Source organism: Cherax quadricarinatus, chromosome 4 (genome assembly GCF_038502225.1).
Source record: "Cherax quadricarinatus isolate ZL_2023a chromosome 4, ASM3850222v1, whole genome shotgun sequence".
Classification (NCBI taxonomy): Eukaryota; Metazoa; Arthropoda; class Malacostraca; order Decapoda; family Parastacidae; genus Cherax; species Cherax quadricarinatus.
In genome coordinates, this window is record NC_091295.1 from 70,206,364 (window position 1) to 70,226,675 (window position 20,312).

Here is a 20,312-nt window from a genome sequence, read left to right on the forward strand (position 1 = left end):
ACTTACATGACACTTACTTTTATTGAAGATCTGGTGATGATTGATGGGATGGGAGGAGGGGAGAGAGAGTGTTAGTGTTTAGAAGGGGAATCCCCTTCCATTAAGACTTGAGGTGGCAAGTCCTTTTCTGGGGTTACTTCCCTTCTTCTTTTAATGCCACTAGGACCAGCTTCAGAGTCACTGGACTTCTTTCGCACAACATATCTGTCCATAGTGGCCTGTACCTCTCGTTCCTTTATGACTTCCCTAAAGTGTTTCACAACATTGTCAGTGTAATAATCACCAGCACGGCTTGCAATAGCTGTGTGAGGGTGATTTTCATCCATGAAGGTTTGCACTTCAAGCCACTTTGCACAGATTTCCTTTATCTTTGTAGTAGGCAACTTCTTCAATTTCTCTCTCCCCTCCTGTGAACCAGTTTCCTCAGGTCTGGCCTCTTGCTGTTGAAGTTGATCTATCAGCTCATCAGTGGTTAGTTCTTCATTGTCCTCCTCCACCAACTCTTCCACATCCTCCCCACTAACCTCCAACCCCAAGGACTTTCCCAATGCCACAATGGATTCCTCAACTGGAATAATCCTCTCAGGGTTAGCCTCAAACCCTTCAAAATCCCTTTTGTCTACACATTCTGGCCACAGTTTCTTCCAAGCAGAGTTCAAGGTCTTCTTAGTCACTCCCTCCCAAGCCTTACCTATAAGGTTTACACAATTGAGGATATTAAAGTGCTCTCTCCAAAACTCTCTTAGAGTCAGTTGAGTTTCTGAGGTCACTACAAAGCACCTTTCAAACAGAGCTTTTGTGTACAGTTTTTTGAAGTTTGCAATAACCTGCTGGTCCATGGGCTGCAGGAGAGGAGTGGTATTAGGAGGCAAAAACTTCACCTTAATGAAGCTCATGTCCCCATAAAGTCGCTCTGCCACGTCTGTAGGATGACCAGGGGCATTGTCTAACACCAGGAGGCACTTAAGGTCTAATTTCTTTTCAGTTAGGTAATCTTTCACATTGGGGGCAAATGCATGGTGTAACCAGTTAGAGAAAAAGTCCCTAGTGACCCATGCCTTACTGTTTGCCCTCCACAGCACACACAAATTATCCTTGAGGACATTCTTTTGCCTGAACGCTCTGGGAGTTTCAGAGTGATACACTAATAAAGGCTTCACTTTGCAATCACCACTAGCATTGGAACACATCAACAAAGTAAGCCTGTCTTTCATAGGCTTATGTCCTGGGAGTGCCTTTTCCTCCTGAGTAATGTAGGTCCTGCTTGGCATTTTCTTCCAGAACAGGCCTGTTTCATCACAATTAAACACTTGTTCAGGTTTCAGTCCTTCACTGTCTATGTACTCCTTGAATTCCTGCACATATTTTTCAGCCGCTTTGTGGTCCGAACTGGCAGCCTCACCATGCCTTATCACACTATGGATGCCACTACGCTTCTTAAATCTCTCAAACCAACCTTTGCTGGCCTTAAATTCACTCACATCATCACTAGTTGCAGGCATTTTTTTAATTAAATCCTCATGCAACTTCCTAGCCTTTTCACATATGATCGCTTGAGAGACGCTATCTCCTGCTAGCTGTTTTTCATTTATCCACACCAATAAGAGTCTCTCAACATCTTCCATCACTTGCGATCTTTGTTTCGAAAACACAGTTAAACCTTTGGCAAGAACAGCTTCCTTGATTGTCTTTCTGGTGCCCACAATAGTAGCGATGGTTGATTGGGGTTTCTTGTACAACTTGACTAGGTCGGCGATACGCACTCCACTTTCATACTTATCAATGATCTCTTTCTTCATTTCAATGGGAATTCTCACCCTTATTGGTGTACGGTTGGCACTAGAAGCTTTCTTGGGGCCCATGGTCACTTATTTTCCAGAAACAGCACCGAAAACACTGTAATAATACGAAATATTCCGAGTGTATGCTTGGATGTTACCGCGGAGGCTGGCTGGTAAACAATGGCACGGGCGGCACATGTGAGGCTGGCTGAGGGCGCACATTGGACGCGTCTCGGACGAAAATCGGTGAGCGGGTTTTTAATCGGTATGCGCGGTCAACGCCCCCGGGCCGCGGGGGCGTTGACCCCCGAAACTCTCTCCAGGTAAACTCCAGGTAAAGTAAGCGGTATGCGGATTAATCGCTATGTGATGCCATCGTTATGCGGGGGTCCACTGTATATACCTATCTTAATCGAAAGAATTTCAGTGGATTCCTTCTTAAACTGAATTTCTAGAAATTCATAATACTTATTTAAATTTTTTCTTGAATCCAGATAACTTATAAAAGTATAGGTCTATTAAGCCTAAAAAAGTAGTTTTTACTACTTCTAGAGACCAAAAATAAGTTAAAAAATAACATTAGCTTGTCAAGCTAAAATTATCATACCTCCAGATATTTTTGTATGCCTCAAATAGGCCCTCTACTGTGATTCAATCTCTTCCTAATATTTATCTTAGGCTATACTCTATTTTTTGTTATCAACTTCTTTTCCAAACTTCCAATCGAAACAGAAACCTTTTCCCATAAATCAACAACATTAGAGAAATCCTGAAAATGATAACAAGATTATTTTCCATCTTTGAGCCATCTTCAAGTATCCTCTCCCTCAACCTAAACTGACTATCAACATTCCTAGGATTTTTATTTATTCCAGCCCTCTTTTGAGCTGCACCATCTCGATGGGTTTATATGTGATTCAAAATTGTATCCACCCTTTATAATGTATTCAAGACAATCTTAGGACCTTCCAATCCGGGCCTATCATTCTTATTTGTCTCATTATTTAGCTTTATCCTTTTTAATAACTCCCTGAGCTTACTTCCTTATGTTTTTACTAGATCTAGGCATTTAACAATAACCCTCACCTTAGCCCTGCCCTTGTGACTGTCCTTCATTCTGTTTGGATGACTTAATCACACTCAGCATATTTTTTTTTTTTTCAACAAGTCGGCCGTCTCCCACCGAGGCAGGGTGACCCAAAAAGAAAGAAAATCCTCAAAAAGAAAATACTTTCATCATCATTCAACCCTTTCACCTCACTCACACATAATCACTGTTTTTGCAGAGGTGCTCAGAACACAACAGTTTAGAAGCATATATGTATAAAGATACACAACATATCCCTCCAAACTGCTAATATCCCCAAACCCCTCCTTTAGAGTGCAGGCATTGTACTTCCCATTTCCAGGACTCAAGTCTGGGTATATAAAAATAACCTGTTTCCCTGAATCTCTTCACTAAATATTACCCTGCTCACACTCTAACAGATCATCAGATCCCAAATACCATTCGTCTCCATTCACTCCTATCGAACACGCTCATGCATGCCTGCTGGAAGTCCAAGCCCCTCACCCACAAAACCTCCCTTACCCCTTCCTTCCAACCTTTTCGAGGATGACCCCTACCCCGCCTTCCTTCTCCTATAGATTTAAATGCTCTCCATGTCATTCTACTTTGATCCATTCTCTCTAAATGACCAAACCACCTCAACAACCCCTCTTCAGCCCTCTGACTAATACTTTTATTAACTCCACACCTTCTCCTAATTTCCACACTCCGAATTTTCTGCATAATATTTACACCACACATTGCCCTTAGGACATCTCCACTGCCTCCAACCGTCTCCTCGCTGCTGCATTTACCACCCAAGCTTCACACCCATATAAGAGTGTTGGTACTACTATACTTTCATACATTCCCTTCTTTGCCTCCATAGATAACATTTCTTGACTCCACATATACCTCAATGCACCACTCACCTTTTTTCCTTCATCAATTCTATGATTAACCTCATCCTTCATAAATCCATCCGCTGACACGTCAACTCCCAAGTAGTATTTGAAAACATTCACTTCTTCCATACTCCTCCCCCCCAATTTGATATCCAATTTTTCTTTATCTAAATCATTTGATACCCTCATCACATTACTCTTTTCTATGTTCACTTTCAACTTTCTACCTTTACACACACTCCCAAACACACTCAGCATATATTTGCACATTTAGTAACTCAAGGAACCCCAAGTGTACTTATACCTTTTATAGTCCTCATCGAAACAATTAGAAACATCATTCGACCAGGAACACTGGCAATTCGACTAGCAACAAATATAATTGCCAGGCATCTCCTTTTAACTTTACTTGGAAGAATGGAACCTTCCTTACCATCTAAGTTACTAGCTCTACTCATCTTAGCTCAAATTCTTCTCCTTATATTAGAATCTGCTGTTGCAATCATTCAGTCTTATGTATTTGCAGGTCTCAGAACTCTTTACACCAGTGAAGTAAATTGATGTCATCACACAGACACCACGACTTTCATTTAGTTGACATAAGACTGTGACCTCTAACAGGATCCATTAGAGCTATACTCCTGACATCAGGTCTTGAAGAAATTAAGACACATGTGCAACATCTGGGTATCTTTATTGTAGACGTTTCGCCATCCAGTGGCTTTATCAATACAAATTCTAGGACATAACTTGAAGACAGTAGAACTATGTACAGAAGATGAGGTAATCAGTCCCTCAACCTAGAAGTAGGTGCGAAGAGCACCATAGTCGTGGAGATTCTGAAGCAGAAGAAAGGAGCCTAGCGCTTATATAGTAACGTCAGGTGTACATAGTTCTACTGTCTTCAAGTTATGTCCTAGAATTTGTATTGATAAAGCCACTGGATGGCGAAACGTCTACAATAAAGATACCCAGATGTTGCACATGTGTCTTAATTTCATCTTGTCGGTATTATATACCATTCTTACACACATCAGGTCTTATTAAGTGATTTCATCAGTTTAACCCAGATCTTTTTTTTAGATTTATCCCTATTATTTTAACCATAATTCAATGATGACGAGATGTAACTCGTGAAGGAACATATCAAGGACTTCACACCCAAGTTGTTATAAAAGGACTCCGATGGGGAATAATTCTATTTATTGTTTCCGAAGTATTATTCTTCTTTTCCTTCTTCTGAGCTTTCTTTCACAGAAGACTTGCCCCAACAATTGAAATTGGTATATTCTGACCCCCAGAAGGTATTCGTTGAATACCTTCTGGGGGTATATAACCACTCCCTGCTTAATGCTCATGCAATTACCACAACCCTCTCACATTACACACTCAGGCACTCAACACAACCCTCTCACATCATGCACACACTCAGGCACTCACCACAACCCTCTCACATCACGCACACACTCAGGCACTCACCACAACCCTCTCACATCATGCACACACTCAGGCACTCAACACAACCCTCTCACATCACGCACACACTCAGGCACTCACCACAACCCTCTCACATCATGCACACACTCAGGCACTCAACACAACCCTCTCACATCATGCACACACTCAGGCACTCACCACAACCCTCTCACATCACACACACACTCAAGGACTTACCACAACCCTCTCACATTACACACTCAGGCACTCACCACAACCCTCTCACACCACACACACACTCAGGCACTCACTACAACCCTCTCACGTCACACACACACTCAGGCACTCACCACAACCCTCTCACATCATGCACACACTCAGGCACTCACCACAACCCTCTCACATCATGCACACACTCAGGCACTCACCACAACCCTCTCACATCACGCACACACTCAGGCACTCACTACAACCCTCTCACATCACACACACACTCAGGCACTTGCCACAACCCTCTCACATCACACACACACTCAGGCACTCACCACAACCCTCTCACATCACACACACACTCAGGCACTCACCACAACCCTCTCACATCACGCACACACTCAGGCACTCACTACAACCCTCTCACATCACACACACACTCAGGCACTCGCCACAACCCTCTCACATCACACACACACACTCAGGCACTCACCACAACCCTCTCACACCACACACACACTCAGGCACTCACTACAACCCTCTCACATCATGCACACACTCAGGCACTCACTACAACCCTCTCACATCACGCACACACTCAGGCACTCGCCACAACCCTCTCACATCACACACACACTCAAGGACTTACCACAACCCTCTCACATTACACACTCAGGCACTCACCACAACCCTCTCACATCACACACATACTCAGGCACTCACCACAACCCTCTCACATCACACACACACTCAGGCACTCACCACAACCCTCTCACACCACACACACACTCAAGCACTTATGACAACCCTCTCACACTACACTCAGGCACTCACCACAACCCTCTCACACCACACTCAGGCACTCACCACAACCCTCTGACACTACACACTCACTCACCACAACCCTCTCACACCACACACTCACTCACCACAACCATCTCACACTACACACTCACTCACCACAACCCTCTCACACCACACACTCACTCACCACAACCATCTCACACTACACACTCACTCACCACAACCCTCTCACACCACACACTCACTCACCACAACCCTCTCACCACATGTCAAGTGATGTGTCTAATATAACTGGACAAACTGACAGAATTTAAGAGGGGTCAAGAGAATGAAAGGTTATGGGAGATGGGAAGAAAGAATGGATGAAGGAAAGAGAAAATGGGAGAAGGGAAAAGAGAGGGAGGGATACAAAAAAAGGGGTGCAAAGTACTGTACATTCTTTTTTCTTTCATTATTAAAAAGATAAATTAGATATGGAACAATGTTGAGAATGCACTTCCAATGATATTGTCTACAGGAAAACAGGAACAGTTCCCAACACTAGCCATGAATAAACAGTCACAATACTGTGGCTGCAACAATAAACAATACACTGAGGTACTAGTTATGAATGATTATCAGACGTCTCAATTGTTAGCTAAAACCCTCGGTATTCATTCCCCAGTGATGAACAAAATATTTACAATTTCAAATTTAAAGAGTTGTGTGAACCACTTTTCTTCCCTGTTGCCTAGAGCTTTGTGCTGCCATCTGAGGTTAAAACTCAAAAGCTTACAATTGGTTAAATATTCTATGTTGTGATATGGTGGGTAAGACACTACTGAATAACTAAAACTGAACAAGTTTCCTTCCTTGGGTCACCCTACTTGGTGTGAAATGGCCAATGTGGAAAATATATCAAGTATTTCCCAGAATGGGAATGGCTCCATTTACACTATTTACATTATTAATTTAAAATAACTTAATGCATAAGGTTACTAGAGGAATCTGGACAATAAAATACTCAAACTAAGAATTTTATCCTTCTAGAAACTATTTAAATAAGGAATTTACATGTGTTGTTATTGAAAATAATTCTCACCTGAAGCCATTTGTCTCTAAATTATGCATAGCAGCAATTGTTGTGCCTCCTGGTGAGCAGACCTCATCTTTTAACTGAACTAGAAGCTTGCAATATTCGAGGACCATTGTTGCAGCTCCCTTTACCTAAAAAGTTGTGGATGCTTATATACATAAGTTAAATTATTAATATAAATTAGGCCAATGGCTTCATAGTTCCTTGAAATTAAGAAACTTGCATTTAACATGATTAAAAATGTTTCAGCTGGCAAATATATCAAGGTAAAGAACCCACACTATGTTCAATGAGACTACTTAAAAAAAAAAATAGTACATTCAGAGACCTTGCAACATGAAAGGCGTATTCCATTTAGAACAAGAAAAAAGTCATCCATAAGTAATCCAATGAAAACTCAAACATATTGAATCACACACCAGAGCCCAAATGGTGACCTTTCCTTCTGCTCGCCCACATCCCATATATTCCCACTAATCCTAATAAAAATATCTTAATAATATTTACTGTCTCAACACTACCAGAATTTAAAATGAATAATTAGCAATGGAAGTGATGGGAAGTATTTTACACTTTCCACCATAATCAACTACAGTGAAGCAATCAATTTCTAACTTGGCTTCAATTAATGATCTCCTTCAGATCAAACAACCACATATGTATTACATGTTCAACTTAATTTTTAAATTATTAAAAAATATTGTGGGGTGATAATATTAAGTTTGTGTAGCATCTTTTATGATATAGTATATAGAGAGTGCTGTATAACAAATACATAATCTCAAGCCCCACCATCTGAGCAGCCAAAGTCTGAGCAAGCTGCCGAGGAACACCAATCTTAACTCTTCCATCTGGAATGGCTTCTATGGCAGCATATACGTATCTGGAAAAAAAAAATGTCTATTTTCTTATTTGTATGTTAGCTCACTTGTCATTTACCACATGTGGCAGCAAAATCTGTTAAAATACGTATAGAGCATTTTGCATGTACAGTTAAGCCTCAATTTACTGGACATCAGATATAATTTATTTCAAATGTAATGGGAAAAATACAGAAGACAAAATCTACTGTTTCCAGAATTATCCATTAATGTTATGTTTCACTGGGTGAATTGATTTTGGCCCGGTGGCCTGGTGGCTAAAGCTCCCACTTCACACACGGAGGGCCCGGGTTCGATTCCCGGCGAGTGGAAACATTTTGACACGTTTCCTTACACCTGTTGTCCTGTTCACCTAGCAACAAATAGGTACCTGGGTGTTAGTCGACTAGTGTGGGTCGCATCCTGGGGGACAAGATTAAGGACCCCAATGGAAATAAGTTAGACAGTCCTCGATGACGCACTGACTTTCTTGGGTTATCCTGGGTGGCTAACCCTCCGGGGGTTAAAAATCCGAACGAAATCTTATCTTATCTTATCTTATCCATAAGTCTGTTATTTTTACAATCCCAGCAAAAATATATTATTCAGATTTAACAAGACAACTGGCTTTACCAGACACCCCAAATCTAATTAATCTGTTAAATTAAGATTTTACATACATATATGTATAATAAAGTTCCAAGTAATGTATCAACAGTAACCAATTTTCAATAAAACACAACTGAAATATTTTACCAAAGTTTGTTTAGTACAGGAAGACCAGCAAAGCACAAGGTAAATTTAGAAGGAAAATATGCAATTACCTTTGCCTGGCAAATCATGTTAGAGTGCATAATTTCCCTACAAGCAAAGCAATTTTGGGGGGTAGAGGGATATACCTGGAGAGAGTTCTGGGGGTCAACGCCCTCGTGGCACGGTCTGTGACCAGGCCTCATGGTAGATCAGGGCCTGATCAACCAGGCTGTTACTGCTGGCCGCACATAATCCAATGTACGAACCACCGGCTGGTCAGGTACTGACTTTATGTGCCTGTCCAGCGCCTGCTTGAAGACAGCCAGGGGTCTATTGGTAATCCCCTGATGTATGCTGGGAGGCAGTTGAACAGTCTTGGGCCCTTGACACTTATTGTGTTGTTTCTTATCGTGCTAGTGGCGTACCTGCTTTTCATTGGGTGTATGTTGCACCGTCTGCCGAGTCTTTTGCTTTTGTAGAGTGTGATTTCTGTGTGCAAGTTTGGTACTAGTCCCTCTAGGATTTTCCAGGTGTATATAATCATGTATCTCTCCCTCCTGCATTCCAGGGAGTACAGGTTTAGGAACTTCAAGCATTCCCAGTAATTGAGGTGGTTTATCGCAGTTATGTGTGCCGTGAAGGTTCTCTGTACATTTTCTAGGTCAGCAATTTCACCTGCCTTGAAAGGTGCTGTTAGTGTGCAGCAATATTCCAGCCTAGATAGAACAAGCGACCTGAAGAGTGTCATCATGGGCTTGGCATCCCTGGTTTTGAAGGTTCTCATTATGCATCCTGTCATTTTTCTAGCAGATGCGATTGATACAATGTTATGGTCCTTGAAGGTGAGATCTTCTGACATTATCACCTTCAGGTCTTTGACATTATTTTTTTGCTCTATTGTGTGGTTGGAATTTGTTTTATACTCCGATAAAATTTTAATTTCCTCATGTTCTCCATATTGGAGTATTTGGAATTTTTCATCACTGAACTTCATAATGTTTTCTGCAGCCCATTTAAAGATTTTGTTGATGTTCACCTGGAGTCTTGCAGTGTCTTCAATGGAGGACACTGTCATGCAGATTCGGGTGTCATCTGCAAAGGAAGACACTGCACTGTGGCTTATATCCCTGTCTATGTCTGATATGAGGATGAGGAACAAGTACTGTGCTTTGTAGAACAGAACTTTTCACCGTAGCCGCCTCAGACTTCACTCTGTTGACTACTACTCTTTGTGTTCTATTTGTTAGGAAATTATAGATCCACCTACCGACTTTTCCTGTTATTCCTTTATCACGCATTTTGTGCGCTATTACACCATGGTCACACTTGTCAAAGGCTTTTGCAAAGTCTGTGTATATTACATCTGCATTCTGTTTGTCTTCTAGAGCATCCAGGACCTTGTCGTAGTGGTCCAGTAGTTGGGACAGACAGAAGCGACCTGCTCTAAACCCATGCTGCCCTGGGTTGTGTAACTGATGGGTATCTAGATGGGTGGTGATCTTGCTTCTTAGAACCCTTTCAAAGATTTTTATGATATGGGACATTAGCGCTATCGGTCTGTAGTTCTTTGCTATTGCTTTACTGCTCCCTTTGCGGAGTGGGGCTATGTCTGTTGTTTTAACCCTTAAACTGTCCAAACATAGATCTACGTTGACATGTGTAGCGCTCTGAACGTAGATCTACGTTTTTTACATGCTTTCAAATGGAGAAAATAAAGGTCAGAAGGCTACGCATGTGAACATAGATCTACGTTTGGACAGTTTAAGGCTTAAGTAACTGTGGGATGACCCCAGTGTCCATGCTCCCTCTCCACAGGATGTTAAAAGCACATGATAGGGGCATCTTGCAGTTCTTGATGAACACAGAGTTCCACGAGTCTGTCTGGGCCTGGGGCAGGGTGCAAAAGCATGTCATTTATCGCCTTTTCGAAGCCGTTTGGTGTCAGGATAACATCACCTTATGTAAAGAACCTCCTACACAGCCAGTCACTGTTTATATGCATCTAATACCTTAGCCATATTATTCAATAGATTTTGGATCTTTTCATCACCCTATCTCCTCTCTGGATATTGACTAAAGTTATATTAGTGATGCTGGATGTGCCAAGAAAACCAATCTCTGATAATGCTGAAGGTGTTAATATTAAGATCCTAGTCTGCTCAGGTTTAAAAATATTGAAACGTGCATATATAATTTTTCAGACTATACAGTAATTTACAAATGTTTGTTTACACAATGTTTGCTTGAATACTTTATTTGAATTATGTGGGGACTGAGCCTTATTTGTACACACAGTCATCCAGTTAAATCCCTCACTAGGTCAGTAGGTATTTTTTTTTGATGGAGAGGAAAAGGAATAACTAAAAAATAAATATTAATCTGAACATCTCCAAAAATCATGTAAAAGCCCACATTTCTCAACCAAATTAAAGCAAAGAATAATTAACCACACTTACACAAAATGATCACTTACTAAAGATAAATGCATTTAATACAGTAAAAAAATGAAAGAAATAATTATGGGAGAAAAAAAAAAACAATCATAAGAAGGGTGACAGATTACAACTGCAGTACCACAGAGTTATATGGCTGATGTCTCTTTTTTCATTTGACAAAGCACAACATTATTGGATCACTCAACTTACTGGTTTCTTAATACCTCTTTTTTTTCCTGCTCTTTTTTTTTAATTCATGAAGCCTGGTCTAAGACCAGGCCATGGACACAGTGATTCCTTGAGCCATTAAAAGATATATGAAGATAGATAATACAGAATACTAGGTAGTAGGTTGGTAGACAGCAACCGTCCAGGGAGGTACTACCGTCCTGCCAAGTGAGTGTAAAATGAAAGCCTGTAATTGTTTTACATGATGGTAGGATTGTTGGTGTCCTTTTTTCTGTCTCATAAACATGCAAGATTTCAGGTACGTCTTGCTACTTCTACTTACACTTAGGTCACACTATGCATACATATACAAGCATATATATACACACACCCCTCTGGGTTTTCTATTTTCTTTCTAGTTCTTATTCTTGTTTATTTCCTCTTATCTCCATGGGGAAGTGGAACAGAATTCTTCCTCCATAAGCCATGCGTGTTGTAAGAGGCGACTAAAATGCTGGGGGCAAGGGGCTATTAACCCCTTCTCTTGTATAAATTACTAAATTTAACCCTTTGAGGGTCGACAGGCCCTCTCAGAAACTCGTTCTCAGGGTCGGCCAAATTTAAAAAAAAAAAAAAAAATTCTTATGAAAAGATAGAGAATCTTTTCCCGATCATAATGACACCAAAATTATGAGATTTGATGGCAAACTTACGGAATTATGCTCTCGCGAAGTTAGCGGTCTCAGCGATGTTTACGCATCGGCGATTTTGCCCAATTTGAGCCCCATTTTCAGCCAATTCCTCTGTACTAGTCGACAAAAAACATGAATATTTCGCTAGAACTACATTTTTTCTATTGAATAAGTGCAAGAAACCACCCATTTACCATTTTCAACTATCCAATACAGTGGTCAGAATTTAGCAATTTTGCCAATTTCACACAAATTTCAAAAAATGCCAATTTCTGAATAGGGTCCAGAACAAACAAGAAATACATTCCTGGCACTAAAATGACATTTCCTCTGTTCATTAGTCACGTCTCAAGGCCCCTCTTACATTCTTTTGCTTTCCACTTTGAATTTTTATTCTCACAAAAAATAGAAGATTTAATGTTATGCATACTACTGCATTAGTGTAAAAAATGGTATAAATCATATTGGCGCACTTGCAAAAGAATATTAGACTCACCAGTTGACGTGTATTGGACGCTTGGCATGATTTGTTTACTTTTGAACTTTGGTAAAAATCGAACATTTCTGCTATTTTGAGCTCAATTTCAAGGTACTTTTCATTGTAAAACCAGTCAAAATCATCTCAATTTCTGTGATATGCCTTCCATTCTATAAAATGAGACCAAGAAAACTAGAATACAACAATAAATACCATACGAAAATACAGTGCAAAGTCGCTGTTTTATTCCAAAAAAACGGTCAAAGCTTTTTTTTTCTCATTATGCACTGTGTGCTGCAGGATTTTTTTTATACCGTGCACACTGACCACATAGACCCATTCTTTCATATGGAGGCCTACCAGCCTTTTCCCGTGAGATTTGACGGCGCTAGAATTTATGCGTACTAGTACGTCGAAAACCCCTGCGCGTAAGACGTACTAGTACGTCCGAAACCCTCAAAGGGTTAAAAAGTGAAACTTTCGTTTTTCTTTTTGGGCCATCCCGCCTTGGTGGGATACGGCTGGTTTATTAAAAAAAAAAAAAAAAAAAAAAGATAATACAGAATTCTTCCATACAGAATCCTTCCTCTCCAGGTTATGCATGTCATCAATGGTGAAAGTGTTTCTTCTTCTTTGGAGATGACCCGGTTGAAAAAAAAAAAAAAAATAATACAGTCTCCAAAAGTCTGCACTCTTATCAAAGGAACATCTTTACCACATTACAAATATACTGTAGTAACAATAGTACATGTACTTTGTACCCAATATTTGTAGTTCTTCTTTCAACAAACCAGCCATATCCCACCCAGGCAGGGTGACCCAAAAAGAAAAACAAGTCTCTTTTTTTTTACTTTAGTCATGTATACAGGAGAAGGGGTTACTAGTCCCTTGCTCCCGGCATTTTAGTCACCTCGTATGACACACATAGCTTACAGAGGAAGAATACTGTTCCACTTCCACATGGAAAATATTTATAGTCATTTATTTTAAAATAAATACTGGATATAAACTTCATTTTTGTGGATTACCATCTAATCACAAGTGCTCAGGAGTGTATTTTTGCAAGTAGTGATGCTTTACTGAACAGCCTCTCTTCACTTAGTGACATAGTACTCATTTACCAACGACTCGGACTTACGACGGGCACTCTGACCAGTATGAATATCTGATTTCCTCTATTCGGTTTATTACAATATACGTACAGTACACTACTGTATAAACATATAAAATATACCAGAAATGATATAAATGGTGCAAATGTGACATTAAAACAATATCAAATATGGTTCACACAGACTCACTCCCATTATAGTATACTCCTCACTTAGTGACAAATTCGTTTACCGAAGTGGTCTTAGGAACGGAACTCCATCGTTAAGTGAGGAGAGGTTGTATTACATTTAAACAATAATTATACCAAGGCACTGTGCATAGCTTCATAATACTTACATAAGCAGGTCCAGATCCTGCCAATCCACATGCAGCATCCATCTGGTACTCTGGAATCTCCGTGCAGAATCCTACAGAACAGAGAATTGAATTCATAGCAACACTATCAGCTGAAGAGGCATATGTTCCAAGGGTGTACACTGAAGGATTAAAAATACTTTTGGTTTAGTCTTTGATTAATACACACATTAATATACACAGAAAATGAAATTATGTGAATGCACAAAATACAGCCTCTCCTCACTTAACGACAGAGTTAGCGACCTAAGAAACCCATCGGTAAATAAATTCATCGCTAACTGAGGAATCACCCACTTCAAAAGTGTCACCACCCAAAATTAAAACATTCAGTTTAATGTTTGCTGAGAAATTCCTTTCAATCTGTTTATTATTAATGGTAATACAACATGAAATAAGTCAATGACTTACTTCTGGGATATTCCAGGAAACGCGTGCATAGCTGATTACTTAGGAAAATTTTTTTGGAGAAAATTGCACTTTTTTCAGTCTTTGCATAGAATAAGAGTGATCTTCTATAGTTACCCTTCAGGCATATAGTATGTAACATTTTCTGTAATGGTCGTGGCCACTTTTTTTTTATCCCTCCCTGCTCTCCACCCTTCAATACCACTCTATATAATGTCAGTTTTTATTAATTTGGGTGTCTTCATCATGCTTCTACATTATTTATGTTATACCTAATATTATTGAAAGAATTAAGAGTAAGACGGAGAATAGAATAGCAGATGAACAAGGAGGCTTTAGGAAAGGTAGGGGGTGTGTGGACCAGGTGTTTACAGTGAAACATGTAAGTGAACAGTATTTAGATAAGGCTAAAGAGGTCTTTGTGGCATTTATGGATTTGGAAAAGGCATATGACAGGGTGGATAAGGGGGCAATGTGGCAGATGTTGCAGGTGTATGGTGTAGGAGGTAGGTTACTGAAAGCAGTGAAGAGTTTTTACGAGGATAGTGAGGCTCAAGTTAGAGTATGTAGGAAAGAGGGAAATTATTTCCCAGTAAAAGTAGGCCTTAGACAAGGATGTGTGATGTCACCTTGGTTGTTTAATATATTTATAGATGGGGTTATAAGAGAAGTAAATGCAAGGGTCTTGGCAAGAGGCGTGGAGTTAAAAGATAAAGAATCACACACAAAGTGGAAGTTGTCACAGTTGCTCTTTGCTGATGACACTGTGCTCTTGGGAGATTCTGAAGAGAAGTTGCAGAGATTGGTGGATGAATTTGGTAGGGTATGCAAAAGAAGAAAATTAAAAGTGAATACAGGAAAGAGTAAGGTTATGAGGATAACAAAAGGATTAGGTGATGAAAGATTGGATATCAGATTGGAGGGAGTGAGTATGGAGGAGGTGAATGTATTCAGATATTTGGGAGTGGACGTGTCAGCGGATGGGTCAATGAAAGATGAGGTGAATCATAGAATTGATGAGGGGAAAAGGGTGAGTGGTGCACTTAGGAGTCTGTGGAGACAAAGAACTTTGTCCTTGGAGGCAAAGAAGGGAATGTATGAGAGTATAGTTTTACCAACGCTCTTATATGGGTGTGAAGCATGGGTGATGAATGTTGCAGCAAGGAGAAGGCTGGAGGCAGTGGAGATGTCATGTCTGAGGGCAATGTGTGGTGTGAATATAATGCAGAGAATTCGTAGTTTGGAAGTTAGGAGGAGGTGCGGGATTACCAAAACTGTTGTCCAGAGGGCTGAGGAAGGGTTGTTGAGGTGGTTCGGACATGTAGAGAGAATGGAGTGAAACAGAATGACTTCAAGAGTGTATCAGTCTGTAGTGGAAGGAAGGCGGGGTAGGGGTCGGCCTAGGAAAGGTTGGAGGGAGGGGGTAAAGGAGGTTTTGTGTGCGAGGGGCTTGGACTTCCAGCAGGCATGCATGAGCGTGTTTGATAGGAGTGAATGGAGACAAATGGTTTTTAATACTTGACGTGCTGTTGGAGTGTGAGCAAAGTAACATTTATGAAGGGGTTCAGGGAAACCGGCAGGCCGGACTTGAGTCCTGGAGATGGGAAGTACAGTGTCTGCACTCTGAAGGAGGGGTGTTAATGTTGCAGTTTAAAAACTGTAGTGTAAAGCACCCCTCTGGCAAGACAGTGATGGAGTGAATGATGGTGAAAGTTTTTCTTTTTCGGGCCACCCTGCCTTGGTGGGAATCGGCCAGTGTGATAATAAAAAAAATAAAATAAACCTAATATTATTCTTGAATAAATGTGATAGGTAGATGACCTTTATTGATAGTAGTAATTGTATAATTACACAATATTTTATAGTGAAGTGAGCTCACACCTCAGTACATCATAGTGAACCATGAGTTACTGACAGGACTGCTAGTGCCTTCTCCCTCTCTCAAATACCTTTGCCCACCCTTCAACACCTCTCTATATAATGTCAATTTTTATTAATTTGAGCATCTTTATCATGCTTCTACATTAATCATGTTATACCTAATATTATTCTGGAATAAATATGATAGGTAGATAACCTTTATTGATAGTAATAGTATAATTATACAATACTTTATAGTGCCGTGAGTCACATCTCCACACCATGATGAGCCATGAATTATTGATAGCTTGTGCTACCAGGTCGGTTGCCGTGTTCCTCCCTTAAGTCAATGTGACCTGACCTGACTAGGTTGGGTGCATTGGCTTAAGCCGGTAGGAGACTTGGACCTGCCTCACATGGGCCAGTAGGCCTTCTGCAGTGTTCCTTCGTTCTTATGTTCTTATGTCACACCTTCCTCCTTCTCTAATAGCTCCACCCACCCTTCAATACCTCTCCATATAACGTTAGTTTGTCAGTATGTCGATGGTAATAATAATAATAATAATAATAATAATAATAATAATAATAATAATAATAATAAAATAATAATAATAAAAATAATGATAATTACTCTGGAGCAGTTTGTCATACGTATTTTGTACAGGTTTAGTAGCTGAGGTTTAAACCACTCCAGAGCAATTTTTTTTTTTTTTTCAACAAGTCGGCCATCTCCCACCGAGGCAGGGTGACCCAAAAAAAAGAAAGAAAATCCCCAAAAAGAAAATACTTTCATCATCATTCAACACTTTCACAACACTCACACATTATCACTGTTTTTGCAGAGGTGCTCAGAACACAACAGTTTAGAAGCATATACGTATAAAGATACACAACATATCCCTCCATCGACATACCTTGTTCACTGAGTTTAATCATTTCTTAATTAAGCTGCCACGAGAGGCACCAAGAATGTAAACAAAGACAAACACACCAGTTAACCCCTTTACTGTGAACTTCTTTTGCACTTCTATTTTCCTCTTCCAAGTGCTGCTGCATGTCTATCTTGTACTATGGGGTGTATAATAAAGTACAAATTTATAGATGAAATATGTAGTTTTCTAGACAGTGAAAGCTAGTGTACTGAGTGACTGTAGGAAGGAGATTGAGATGCTTGATGCTAAGACGCCACATCAAGTTCTCGTATGGCATAAAATACAGACTCGTGGAAACACCTGATTGATTAAACTCAGTCAACAAGGTATGTCATTGGTAATAATAATTAATAATAATCATAAAAATAATAAATAATAATCATTCTGGAGTGCTTTAAATGTCATACATATTTTATATAGGTTTGGTAGCTGATATTTAACCCTTAAACTGTCCAAATGTAGATCTACATTCATACGTACAGCGCTCCGAACGTAGATCTACATTCATACGTACAACGCTCCGAACGTAGATCTACATTCATACGTACAGCGCTCCGAACGTAGATCTACATTCATACGTACAGCGCTCCGAACGTAGATCTACATTTTATTTACATAAGAATGTAAAATCGAATGTATATCTACGTTCAGAACGCTATGTGTATGAATGTAGATCTAAGTTTGGACAGTTTAAGGGTTAAAACACTCCAGAGTGATTATTATTATTATGATTACCATCGACATACCTTGTTCACTGAGTTTAATCACTTCTTAAGCTGCCACGATACACCGAGACTGTAAACACACATCTAACCCCTTTAAAATGAACTTGTTTTGCACTTCTTCCATTTTTCTCTTGTTTTTCCTTTTCCACACAGTATACAATAAGGACTCATCTGACAGCCCATCGTAACTCCGAGCTGTCAGTAAATGCGTACGTCGGTAAGTGAGGAAAGGCTGTACACAGAAAATACAGTATTCATTAATCTAAGAGTTTGCACATACACGTACATGTACCTGGAGGGTCAGTGCCCCTGCGACCTGGTTCATGACCAGACCTTGTTTATATCCCTACAATATTTTATCCCATTATCACTAGAACTGACACCATAGCTTGTCATATTCACCTTCACTTTCCTCATTATCACTAGAACTGACACCATAGCTTGTCATATTCACCTTCACTTTCCTCATTATCACTGTTATAGTTACTGTTATATAATAATCTATTTCTTCAGTGAGAAAAGGGCTTAAAAGTGCATGAGGTTGAAGGAGTAGATGTATTTTGTGGTTGATATACCTTATACCTTTACCTTTGAAGAGTTTCAAGAGTTTATCTACTCTCTGAGTAGATAAACTCTTGAAACTGGTACTTGCCTGGTCAACCAGGCTGTTGGTGCTGGAGGCCTGCTGCCCCACATATCCATCACATCCTGGTTGATCTGATAGCTTGCATTTTCATCACTGCTCTCACACGGTTCTTTATTCTGTGAAATTCAATGAAAATTTCTCTAAGGTCTTGGGTATTCTTCACAGCAGCTTGCATTACTGCTATCAATGTTGATATACATAAGAATATTCCTAATTTAATTCTCAAATTATTGTGTTTTCTTCCATTACAGCTGCCATGGTGCTGGATTATTGTCTATAATTTATTATTGTATAATTTTAAATCTGCCTGAAATGTTTACACAACTATGGGCTTTTGTGTGCATGTAACAACTTATGCTACACATTTATTCATCCTGGTAAATAAACATGTCACCTACAAAGCACAAAATAATCTGAAACTTCCTCTTGAAGAAGCAATCTCAAGTTATTGCATGGAAATCTCCAAAGAAAACAAAATTCAACAATCACTACAGGTATGCCCTTTTGGGGATATCTAAATACTGGTTTCTGAATATACTGCATTTTTTTTTCCATATGAAATAACAGCATGGTATTAAAAAAAAATTGTAATATACTATGGTGTATACTGCAAGTAGGCTTGTGATAGTGAAAATCACTAATTGAACAGTCTTCCCTACTCTTCTTGCCATTTTCTTCGAGAGGAATTTTTGCACATTTAACATGATTCACCAACTTTATTTTCAATGTAAAGTGTAGGATTTTTTATATAAATCTTTAATAATTCCCAAGAGTGTTTGGCTAAAACAATTTTTTTTTATCTAATTATCCATTTGAAAATGTCACAGTATACAAAGAGTGAGAGGTGGATACCAAGCAACTTCTTAAAACTTCAATAATGAAAATAATGTCTAGTTGTAAAATTCACAAACTATTCATGGAAAAACTTAAGATGTTTCACTCAAAACTAAAGGTTGAAAAGAAGCGTAAGTATTGTAAAGACTGGCTTCAGAGGTTTAAGAAATGCCAGAGTATTAACCACCTTAACGTGCTAGTGACACCCCTGCTTTTCATTGGGGGGATGTTGCATCGTCTGCCAAGTCTTTTGCTTTCGTAGTGAGTGATTTTCGTGTGCAAGTTCGGTACTAGTCCCTCTAGGATTTTCCAGGTGTATATAATCATGTATCTCTCCCGCCTGCGTTCCAGGGAGTACAGGTTCAGGAACCTCAAGCGCTCCCAGTAATTAACAAAAATCTAGTAAAATATTAAGAGGAAAACAGATTTAACACGAGTCAGGTTACAATAGACTGGTATAAGGTAGTTATATGGGTCATACATCAACAATTATTTAACAAGAGTTAGGTTAAAATAGACTGGTATAAGGTAGTTATATGGGTCATACATCAACAATTATTTAACAAGAGTTAGGTTAAAATAGACTGGTATAAGGTAGTCATATGGGTCATACATAAACAATTATTTAACACAAGTTAGGTTAAAATAGACTGGTATAAGGTAGTTATATGGGTCATACATCAACAATTATTTAACACAAGTTAGGTTAAAATAGACTGGTATAAGGTAGTTATATGGGTCATACATAAACAATTATTTAACACAAGTTAGGTTAAAATAGACTGGTATAAGGT

General features: G+C 39.5%; 1 protein-coding gene and 1 pseudogene across 1 annotated transcript in view; one reads left to right on the forward strand and one right to left on the reverse strand.

Moving 5' to 3' along the window:
* The window catches only part of LOC138854416 (uncharacterized), a 43,430-nt gene extending 23,329 nt beyond the window's left edge, over nt 1–20,101 (reverse strand). The window contains exons 1-5 of the mRNA XM_070097513.1: nt 19,706–20,101; nt 18,691–18,800; nt 14,096–14,166; nt 8,053–8,143; nt 7,267–7,391 (exon numbers count right to left, since the gene is read on the reverse strand). The gene's annotated coding sequence lies outside the window, so the exon portion shown is untranslated. The remainder of the gene's footprint in view (nt 1–7,266; nt 7,392–8,052; nt 8,144–14,095; nt 14,167–18,690; nt 18,801–19,705) is intronic.
* On the forward strand, nt 2,326–4,586 carry LOC138854417 (ATP synthase subunit a-like; annotated as a pseudogene).
* Nucleotides 20,102–20,312: the final 211 nt, after the last annotated feature.